Below are 12,255 nucleotides of genomic sequence, written 5' to 3' on the forward strand. Positions count from 1 at the left end.
CCACGGAATCCGGTGTCGATTACCCAACACCTAAACCCCTGTTGGTAAGGGTCGTAGCATAAGGGTGTAAAATCCTAGCCACGACTACATGCAAGTCCTATCGTCCCGAGAGGTAATCCGGGCGCATCAACTTTTCATCGGTTTAGTGCCCGGTTACCGCCACGACCGCGCGCATACGATTCAACATGACATTCAACATAATTTCTTCATAAATATATATATTATCCGGGTTTGACATGCACCACGCTGCGAGACCCATCAAAGTAAAGCATCTCCAATTAACATCATAACATTCATATATAAAAGTATGCAATATGCGCAAGCATGCTTAATAATTTATAATGATGACATAATAAACAATGCAATAATAATATCAAGCCCAAACAACCAAACCCACTCACAATATGTGTTATGCCCCGATGTTATGAGTTGTCGCCGAAATCAAGTAACACGTCACAAGATGAAAACTTTAAACCTAAATAAAGAGTGCAAACAGGATTAATTAAGTAAAGGGACGGATCCCCAAAAGGTCTCCCATTAATCATTTAAGTATAAGGTTTCAGAAGTGAAGTGGTTGCAGGTGTGGTTTCATGCCCAAATTCGCAACCACATGTAAATCCTAGGAAACCCGGGGCCCGGACAGTTTTAGTCAAGGTCGGATGCGAGATGTGGTTTGAAAACTGAATCCGAGTGTAAATCCTAGGAAACCAGGGGCCCGGGACGTTTTAGTCAAGGTCGGATGCGGATGTGGTTTCAGAAAACTGAATCCGAGTGTAAATCCGAGCTTCGCAGGGGCCTTTTCAGGGAGGTAATTTCAGGGTGGTTTCTTGCAGGTCTGAAACCACATGTAAATCCTAGCTAACCAGGGGCTTAGGATAGTTTTAGTCAAGGTCGGTTGCAGGTGTGGTTTCAGAAAACTGAATCCGAGTGTAAAACCACATACCTGCAGAACCGAAAATTGAAGGGTTTCTCACTAGGGATTCATTTTTCAAGGGGTTTAAAGGTAGGGAGGCTTCAAGAAAGCTTCCTCCTAGGTCCATTAGGGTTCTAAGACCTCATTAGGTCCATGTAATCCCATGGATTTAAGAGAAAACAAAGAGAACCTAAATTAGGACATAATATGGTAGAAACCTTAAATTTCTTAAATGGAAAGAGATTACTTAGGCTTAGGGCTTGTAATGGAGTGAAATAACTCCACCATAATCTAGGTTTAGAGGTTCCATCGATTCCTTAGGTTCCAAGAGAACCCTAGGTCGAATTTCTCCCATTTTCCAAACCCCAAAACCCAAAATAGAAGAAAAGAGATGGGATTGAATGGCTTACCCACCCCAAGGTAGAAGGCTCCATGTTGAGGCTCCAAGAAGTGATCTTCAAACCTCCAACCAAGATTCTCCACCCTTGTTCCTCCTTTTCTCCTTCCTTCTTTCTTCTTTCCTTCTTTCTTCTTTCTTCATTCTCCTTTCTCTCCTCTTTCTCTCTTCCACGATTTAGGCTAGATGGGAGAAGAAATGAAAATGAATCCTTCTCCCCCCCCCCTTTGTCTTATTTATAGAAAATGGGCCTTGGGTCCTTTAAGTTAAATGGGTCAATAGCTAAATGGGTTGACCCATTGGTTTTTTTAAAAAAAAAGAACCCACTTGGGGATGGGTCGAATTGGTTGGGTAAGAAATAGAATAAAACCCATTTTTTTGATCTCACATATCAAATGGGTTAAGAGTTAAATGGGTGGATCCAAGATGGCTTAATGGGTTGACCCATGGTCTTATTTAGGGTAAAGGAATGGGTTAACCCATCTTTGGGTCAAATAGAGTCAAATGGGCCCTTAAGTTGAATGGGCCTCTTAACTAAATGGGCATGCCCACAGGTTTCAAATAGAAAAGAACCCACTTGGGGATGGGTCCATCCACCATGGGATTATAAGCCCATCACACGCTCCCTTAAATAAGTGGGACCCACAAATGAAATATTCCCAACTCAACTAAAATAGCCCGGGCGGTCCCAATCTTGACCCGCACTTCAAGGGCATCGAGAGAAAGGGTAAATAAATAAACTTAAGTGCTAGGGCTTACTATTTTCTTGTCATGGTTTGTCCCCCGTGACCCCAAATAGTTTTCTCCACAGGTAAATCCGCACTGTGGTCAATAATTTTGTAGCTGGGTTTGACCACCAGTGAGAACAGCTCACCAGCATACGTGGCAGTGATAACCACACATCACGGGGAAGAAATAATAATTAATTATGATCCGGGGTGCGGGTGTAACACAACCCCCTGCAATCGCTCCTGCCCACATGGCCTCAACCCATTCCTAAATCTCAACTCTCAGGCAGTCTTTACTAAGCCCAAATCCCTAATTTTCTTTGCCCTTTATCTTTCTATATTTTGTACTACTACCTCTGTTAGATAGAAGTCCTGTGTTCAAACGAATTATCTCTCTCTCTTGCAATTCAGTATCTCTAAGTGGAGTTCTATGTTTTATATTTATTGCTTTGTTGATTCCTGAAAGTGAATTTGCCGTGTGGGACAAATATCTCCTTTAAGATAGCGAGATCACATTCAAAGCAATTTGAAATTTCCTTCTTCAAACAAGAGTTTTTCTAACAACCTCTCCATTGCTCTGCACTCACAAATTTTCCCTATCTACTTTATCTGTCTTCAATCCCAAAAACCAAAAACGAAGAGAGATACAAAGGAGTGGATCTCTGCAACAAGGCAATGTCTTCCAACTCTGAAGTGGTGGATGTCATGGTTTATATCTTCTTATAGCAACGGTATACCATAAACTGTAGCTATACATTAGTTTTTTGCAACAAGAAGATATAAATTGTTGCTATTTATCTTTTATGACAACGGTCTAATATTAAGCGTCGCCGTTTGTAATTTAGACGACAGTTTATATTGTACTGTTGTCCAAAATAATATTATACAACGGTTAGAATGTTAATCGTAGTTAAAAATATTTATGGCAACGGTAATTCTACTATCGTGGGTATAAATAATATTTTGCAATGATATTATATTTTTTGTCGCTATAAATGAGACTCGGCGACACTATTTTATATACTGTCGGTATAAATTATCTTGGGCAACAGATAATATAATACCATCGCTTTAAATTATATTTGGCTACGGTTATATTGTTTAACCGTCGCCACAAATGCTTTTTGTTGTAGTGTCATAGGAAACCCATATAGGGCTGCAACACCTCCAAACTCATATTGATGGACCTCCTTTTCTGCAGTTGATGGCAATTGTTACAGTTTGGCTAAATTTCAACCCAAATCCAAATTTAGGTCTGGAACCCGAAGTTGTAGCCACTTGTACACTATGGAATTCTGGTTGGGTGTTTGAGCGAGAAAGAGAAACCTCGGTGCTGACACATCACAGGCCGGCAAAACGACGGGTACCTCCCCCGTGCAATTGCAAAGTTCACAATGAAATGTACCAATCACGATAAATAACTCTAAATACGTATTGGGTATTTTTGGGCATGTAAATATTGTTGGAAATGTGTTAATACGCGAAACCACCGATACCCGAGGTATCCCGACACTTGGACAGCATGGAGACCACACATTGGTCGATCCCTTTGGTCAACCACCTCCATCGATCAGAGTTGTTGTCATTGTAAATCTCTGTCTCGGGAGTGCGGGACCCGGTGTCTCGAGTCGGGGATCTCGCCGCCGCATCCCAATTACTTAGAATCCTCAGCCATTACCCTGGGAACCCGCACCGATAGTGGCACTATGTACCACCCGTGAGTAGACCCCGATAATCATAGCCTGGACCCCATTCCGAATTACCGCTTACTCCTCAAATTAGAGGGGGCTATGATCACTCAACACCTGTACCCCTGCTAGTAAGGGTTGTAACACCAGGGAGTGACATTCCAAGCCTTATGTAGACTAAATGGCATAGTACAAGGTGTACAGTGCTCCTGTATCCCATACTACGGCACACCATACCTCTTGTTTCCAAACCGACTACGGCATCTATTCTAACATGGCAGAGTCACATTCCAATATATATATTCCACCATCACATCAACAATCATTCTCAATTTCCATAATCCATATGCCATAAATAAGAAAATGAATCACTAAGACAAATTCCAACAATATATATAAGAATGAGTTTCATACACATGCATATCACCCAACAAACAACTAATGCAGTAAACATTCCCAAAGAAAATCAATGTCTATCCCCACTCACCTTGTTGTAATTGTGATCGTGAAATTTGATTGGTTCTCGAGTCGATTGCCGATAGGTTTCGATTACCAAAAAATTATGTCCTATGATTAGGAAGTCATTCACATAAGTTAGAAGGTGTCCAAGTATAGGTGGTGTCCTATGGTAGCGTTAGGGTCATGTTAGAATAGGTTTAGAATCAAATTTAGGTTTAACAGCAGCTCTAGTCGATGGAGGTGTTTAGAATCAAATTTAGGTTTGATAGCAACTCGGGTCGATGGAGGTGGTCGACCAGTAACATCAACTAAAGGGTTACAGTAATAAAGCTTATAAACTTTCTTGAGATCGCATTCTCCAATAATGTTGGATCAATGGCTTAAGAAACATGTTGCCAAGATAACACGCTCAAAGAACTAAATTAAGGAGGTTCATTAAAAGAAAAAAGAAAAAAAAAAAAAAAAAGCCCAATACATCAGTGGGCCTTCCAATAGGCCCAATCCATAAAGCTTAATTATCCGAAGAATCTCTCAATCAATTTATGGGTTTTGATGATTAGAATAAAAACACTAATTACACATATTATTTATGCATGATGGTTAAGATTTTATATGGTAAAGTGATTCTGTTTTGGGGCATTTTCAGCATGCTATTATGTTAGGATTACATTAATATGGTACATGATTCTAGGCAATTAGAGTATGCTAATAAGGCGTTTGGGCTTAGTTTAAAATAGGGGTGCAAGTTTGGCCCTATCGGTCCGAACCCGCCTTGAGCCCGAACAGGGCTTGGGCTAAGATATTTGGCAATGAGGGCGGGTCAAGGTTGGAAATTTCTGGCCATGAGTCAAGGTCTGGTCGGGTTAGGGTTGAGGCCTCGGGCTAAGCCTGACCCAGCCCGGCCCAACCCTGTTTTAAGTTATACTATAAAATACATATTAATATAGCATATATATTATAAACTTTAAACGTCACCCACATTTTGTTATATAGTATATTTATATATGAAGACAATAAGTGATATAATACATTTTATTACAGTGTTATTTTACGCAAAATTGCTAATTTTCTCCCCGGCCCATGCATTTCCTTCCCCTCCCCATGATCAGGGCCAATCAGAGTCAACCTGACACAACCCTGAGGGCAGGTCAAGGTTGGATTTTTCTGACCCTGAGTCAGGGTCGGGTCGGGCTTGAGCCCAACTAAGGAGACTTAGGGTTGGGCTAGGGTTCTATAAAAACCCGGCCCAACCCAACCCTGTCGCAATCCTAATTTAAATCCTATTAGGTATTAAATTTAAATGATAAAATGTTGGGCTATGGTTTGTACAACATGCTAACAAAATTAGATTTAAATGGGTAGGTGGAGAGTGGGAGAGGGTGGGGAGAGAGATAGTCAAGGATTGGATGAATTAATCCCTCCACTAATCAATATTACATAATAGACTTTAGGGCATATGGATAAATTATTGTCTCACGGAGATTCAGAGTCAACATTAATTTACAACAGATTGGGGGTGAAGACAGTAATTTATCCACATGCCCTAAAGTCTATTATGTGATATTGATTAATGGAGGGATTAATTCATCCAATCCCTGACTATCTCTCTCTCCACACTCTCCCAACTGCATCCTTATTAGTGAACAAGTTTAGAGTGTAAACTTAAGGGTATCAAAATCTAGCTTGAATCGATAAGACCGATCGAAAAATCTAGACTGAACCAAACTGATCCTTATCAGATTATAACGCATTTAAAACACGTTTAAAATGCATTTCTTCCCCTTTTTTTTTAGGTTTTTATGCATATTGTCTTGTTGCCTGCACTAACTCACTTAATTGACCATATCTCTCTCTCCCGAACTCCAATTAACCTGATTCTTTCGCCGATGTAAAAATGACTCCAAGTGCTATATTTCTCATGATATCACCTTCAACTAAAGGTCAGTGCACGGATTCCAAAAGTAAGCTACAAACTGATGCACACTCCCAACTTCAACTGAACATGCATACTCCATAAGTGTGTTGGCTGTGTTGACAACAATGAGCAACACCATAGCCAAGCCCCATTGCTTAACAAGACTTTGGACATTATGGTGTAGGAGTTGGGAATTGATATTGGATGATATTAGATGATCCATCTTAGAACTTACAATGGGTTGTGGGATATATGGATTAATTTTGGATGTTGCAGTTGTTTTGAACATTAGAAGTAGATATTCAAGTAAAAATTTCTCAATTTATATGAGAATCGTATCCTCTTTTTTAAAGATACACATTTAAAACTTGTACCGTCCTTTTTTTACCGTTCTCAATTTTTTTGGCTGTCTCTTTGCAATTTTATACTATTTAAAACCCATAACGTCCGTTTCCTTTTCTTTTTTTTTTCCATTTTTGTTAACTATGGGAAGTACACATTTAAGTGGCCTGCTTTGATATCAAAGGAGAGTACTCTCATGTATATTTGCATGCATCCACATGTATATTTATGCATGCCTATAGTTCTGAGATCACTAGTAGTCTAAAATTTAAAACCTCAATTTTTCCACTCAGCCAAATCAATTAAGAGCAGGGAGTTGAGGCCTACAGACTACGGTCTACTTGTCTACAAAGTTTCAGCTTGATTTGATCTACTGCTTGGTCGATATTTGGCCCTTTTTGATAGCCTGATCATGGGTAAATTATCAAAGCGGCCATTTGCAAAAGGATTTTTTCCTTTTGGATAAAGTTTTCCTTCACCCACGGTGGAAGGATGAAGGGTGAAGGGTTCACCTACAAGTCTAAGGTCATCATAATTCCTCCTTATATGTTAAAAGTCCAAAATGCTCATTACTGCTCCTTGACACCCATCAAAGCACAATAATAGTTGGTGAAGAAATTCCTATCTTATTATTTATTTATGGGTAAAGTACACGTGCCCCTTATAATGCATCCAATATTTCTCGTACCCCCCTAAGCGGCTCAATATTTCATGTACCACCCATGTTTTACACTCCAAATGTCAGATAGGTCCAATCCATTAAATCCCACCTTTAGATGCCAAAATTTTGACCATTTTACCCTTTGCTCTATTTTCTTAAATTTGAAAAGACTTAATTACCCTCATTTATTTGTTGTCTTAAACTAATTGAAAATGATCATTTTACCCTTTGTTTTATTTTTATAAATAAAAAGACTTAATTGCCCTTATTTATGTATTATCCTAACCTAATTTGAAAAGACTATTTTACCCCTAGATATTTGTTCCTCAAAACCCCAAAATGCCCTCATCTTCCCCAAATCAACTCACTTAGAGCGCCTCCGTACTTAGAGAAAGCTGCTGCTCTGGCGACTTCCTTCCTTCTCCGGCTATACGTATTGGCGTATAGCTGAACCGGGACGGTAACTCCCCAATAATCCCTCGGAATTCTCCCCTTGGCGAACTCTATAAGCTCCAACAGAGAGTCACCGGAACTGTGCGGATCTGCCGAGAATGATGATAAACCTGGATTAACCCTAAACGACGACAATCCTTCCTTTTTTTATTATTCTACTTCAATCTGTTTCCTGTTGATCCCTGTGGATAAAACCTAAGATTCACCGTTGACGAGCTTTATCTTATTCCATTTTCTTTCATTATTTACTCTTTCTGTAATTCTGTGACGTGCCAACCGTAATTCACTGCTTACACTTTTTTATGACTGTTTATCTGATGATAGTTAAAACTCCTGGATTTCTGTTTTTGTTTTAAAAAGAAAGGAATATCTAATTGAAGAAAAAACTTCTGTTATTTTGATGAAATAGCTGCTCCTTTCTTGCAGAATTTCATACTTGTTTCAATGAAACTTGAATCTGACTCTTAAAACTTAGTTGAATGATGCTCAATTCTATACCCTGCCGGGTCCAATCTATCAGAGCATTCTGTTTCTAAAGGTTTGATTGATATTTTAGGCTAAATTTGTAAAGGAATTGAAAGAAACATCTTCATCAGAATCGCAAACAAGCACTCCTGAGGTGGGTTTCCATCAGAAGAGCGGACTCTTGAAGCCGAGGGTTATCGGAGGTGACACACTGGAACATAAAGGGGAGAAGCTCCGGCCACCCACCATCAGGAAGGATACCTGAAGCGAGCTCGGAGACTATATCACAGAGCTTTTTGGATATCGTCTTGGCAACTTCTTGTTGAACGCAAGCAAGAAGGTGAGTTTTGAGAGTCGATTGCATAGAAGGAGAAAGACGAGGCCAGATGTAAGAATCATCACAGGTGAGCTGCTTACGAAGGAGAATCGCCGACATGGCCCGCAGCTCGACGAGAGGAGACGACTGAAGAAGATGAGCGAACTGGAGAGAGAACGCATCGGGCTGATTCTGTTTGCAGAGATTAAATAACGCCTCGGCCTCGGACTAGGAGCAGGGAGTTGGACGCCTTGCCGGAGCAACAGCTTTCTCTAAGTACGGAGGCGCTCTAAGTGAGTTGATTTGGGGAAGATGAGGGCATTTTGGGGTTGTTAGGAACAAATATTTAGGGGTAAAATAGTCTTTTCAAATTAGGTTAGGGTAATACATTAAGTGAGGGCAATTAGGTCTTTTCATTTATAAAAATAAAACAAAAGGTAAAATGATCATTTTCAATTAGTTTAGGGCAACAAATAAATGAGGGTAATTAAGTCTTTTCACATTTAAGAAAATGGAGCAAAGGGTAACATGGTCAAAATTTTGGCATCTAACAGTGGTATTTAACGGATTGGACCTATCTGGCATTTGGGGTATAAAACAGGGGTGGCACGTGGAAAATTGAAGGGTGGTACGTAAAATATTGAGCCGCTTAGGGGGGTATGAGGAATATTGGGTGCATTATGGGGGATACGTGTAATTAAACCTTTATTTATTTATAAAACTGAGTTTACCAAAAAAATAAAAAAAAATTGGAAAGCAAGAGTCATTGTTCTTACAAATCAAACCAAGCCCAAATTTTGAGGACCAGTAGACCCCATAGATCGTAGGTCTTAGGGTCAAAAATTTCCAACCCTGATCCAGCTTGATCATGATTCAAGGTCAGAAAAATTTTCAATCCTAACCCACCCTCAAAGGTTGACTATCTCATGACCGACTATGACAGACTTGGACCAACACCGCTAAACTTACACCCGTACTTGACATCCATCAAAGCACAATAATAGTCGGTGGAAAAAAATTCCTACCCTTATTTTCTTAATGGCGAAATGGACAAAGCTTAACTATGGTAGCTAGTGGAAAAGTCTTACTAAATAATAAAAAATAAAGTGTAGAATACATAAAGAATATTCCAACCAGGTAAGCAAATTAATTTAATATGACTACTAATCGGATTTTCAAATCTATTCCTGGTTCTCCATATGAAGGAAAGTTCCAAAATCATCATGATTGGAAGGAACTAATTTTGAAACTCTAATTGATGGTCAAAAATTAATATTTAAGTATCCATATAAGTATGAAATAAGTTATTGTTAATTTGATTAATCAAAGATTACAAAACCATTAATTAAACTTAGTGAATGGTGAAACCTTGGGAATCTCCAACAACTATATATAAATCCATTTTCCATTACCCACTAATTACAGCATCAAGAAGTCAAAGTTCTTTACTCTTTAACAAAGTCTCAAGAGTCTCAACCATTGAGAGATGATTTATTAGTTGTCCAGCCAATTAAAAAAAAAAAAAGTCATTTATTATTTTATTTGTTAAAATGTACACCATAAGCTATGGGAATCAATCTTTCACCAACTTGTTCTATAGGCTCCGTTTGTTTCCGTGTATAAAAGGATAAAAAAGAAAAATTCTGTAAAATAGATTTATATATATTTTTTTTGGTGTGATCCTGTGGTGAAGTCTCAATTTATTGACCAAAGACTTCAAAGGAATGATTTCAGGTCTGGGTCTAACAAGTACTAGTGTACCCTGGGGTGGGGTAGGGTACATTAGCACCCTTTATATCTGTCTCTCTCTTCTTCACATGAAATGATTTTATCGCCCTCCGATGTATGATATCAATTTTTCGCACCTCATTGATGCACTTACATATGCCGTTTGCTCAGAAAACTCTATTATGATTATTAGTATTATTAGAGAAAAAGATCTCTACCAGATTGCATTACGTACGCTAGTGCCTTCCTATATTTATCTCTCTCCTCTGTCCAATGAATGAGAAATTATAGTACAATAAGTTGATGAAACACTAGGATACCAATTGAAGTTGGTCCCCAAAAGAATAGTATCTTATTTTTTGGTAAAACAAAAGAAAAGTATCTTAACTCACATTAGGGGAGATATCAATACTTTGCATGTGACCGAAGGATCGAGAGTTCAAGAACATATTGCAGAGAGGTCAAATCCCATTGCAAAATAAGAAAGAAACAAAATAATATTGAGAGAAAGGCAGAGAGAAAATCCAATTAGAGTTTCAGGAATCAAAAGAATATTCTAACGAACATGTCAATGAAGACCCAATTTCAAAACATCATACCCAATCAAAAGGCCCTTCCAATCTCAAAAAGAAATACAAAGAAATAGAATACCTCGGAGCATGGTTCGAGGTATCGGAACAGATCGATTGATTTTGGTTGGATTGGATCGGTATCGACCGAGACCGATCCTGATACCGATTCGAACTAGCTGAATGAACAATGGTAAAAATGTAAAAAAAAAATAGTTTTTTTAGAAAACAGGGACAAAAGTGTCATATTTGCCCGAATTTGAACGATCTTGATCTATATCGACTGATCCAATTCGATCCAGCTGATACCGAGATCACGAACCATGCCCCAGAGAGTAGATTGAGGAAAATATTTCTGTCGAAAAACTTGATACCGTATTATTCAAATAATTTCGTTGTAATACACTTTTAGCCCTTTATGATATACGAGACTGCCGACAATGTATGTGCTTTTAAATTTTCTAAACAAAGGTGGGTTTGGTACCACATGCTTATTTTGATTTTTTTTTACTCATAAAGTCAGAAACCAGAAATAATATGAGATGGAAAGTGTCGGCAGCGTGGAGTAGTGACAAAAAAAAAACAAGTACTGTACTCTTTTTCTATTTTTTTTCTAAAAAGTTTATTTTAATATTTTTTTTGGGTAGAAGTTTATTTTAATTAAGGCAGTTTATTTTAATCCATCTCATGCTTAATGACTTTGATTTTTATACTCATAAACGACACTAGAAATGATTAAGAGGTTGGAAAACAATATTTATTTCTCATAAACGACACTAAAAATGATTTAAGAGCTTGGAAAACAATGTTTATTTCTCATTATTTCTCATTCAATACATTTAAAATAATATATTTAATGTTATATGAGCTTAAATTTTGTAGATAGGTAGATGTCAACTTTTTTTTTGCCAGTTGTAAAATTTTAGCTAAAATGGAGTTTGCCAAGTATCAAAATAAAAATTGAAAATTTAGGATTGCAACATGATGCATGCCACGTTTGGAAAACACACAGATTTCAGTCTAAAATTCTATATATGATCTATATAGACCACCCCTCAGCAGGCTCAGCTATTAAGCGGCAAAAATGAAGTGTAATGTAAAGAGATTCCTATAGGATGGGTTATCTAGAAAACATTTCTATTTTTTCTTTTTACAAATAACTATTGAATTGATAAAAAATGTTACATTTATAAATGGTGAACATATGGTTGAGATGAGTCACTAAATTCCTAAAATTTGAAATAGAAAATTATAAAGTCAATTATTTAGAAATTGAGGCAAAATTTTTGGTCCAATACCTAACGAAAGAAAAAAAGAAAAATGAATTATATTTTTTTATTTATTAAAGTTCTGTGAAGGAAAATTAAATTGATAATGAGGGTGTTTACTTCCTATCTGTTGAATAGAATATACTTCAAAAACAATAATCCTCTATATCAATTATCATTGTTATTGGGCACAAGCCTAAGATGTTGACAATTTAATTTATTAATAATTAAAATTATAAATGAATAAATATCTCGCAAAAGTTAGTCATGTAAATCACAAAAGAAATCTTACCCGCCAAAAGCTCCTAGCTCAAGTGGCTTACGACGTCGTTCATAATTCTTAAAAAAATTAG

This window comes from Telopea speciosissima, chromosome 11 (assembly GCF_018873765.1).
Source record: "Telopea speciosissima isolate NSW1024214 ecotype Mountain lineage chromosome 11, Tspe_v1, whole genome shotgun sequence".
Classification (NCBI taxonomy): domain Eukaryota; kingdom Viridiplantae; phylum Streptophyta; class Magnoliopsida; order Proteales; family Proteaceae; genus Telopea; species Telopea speciosissima.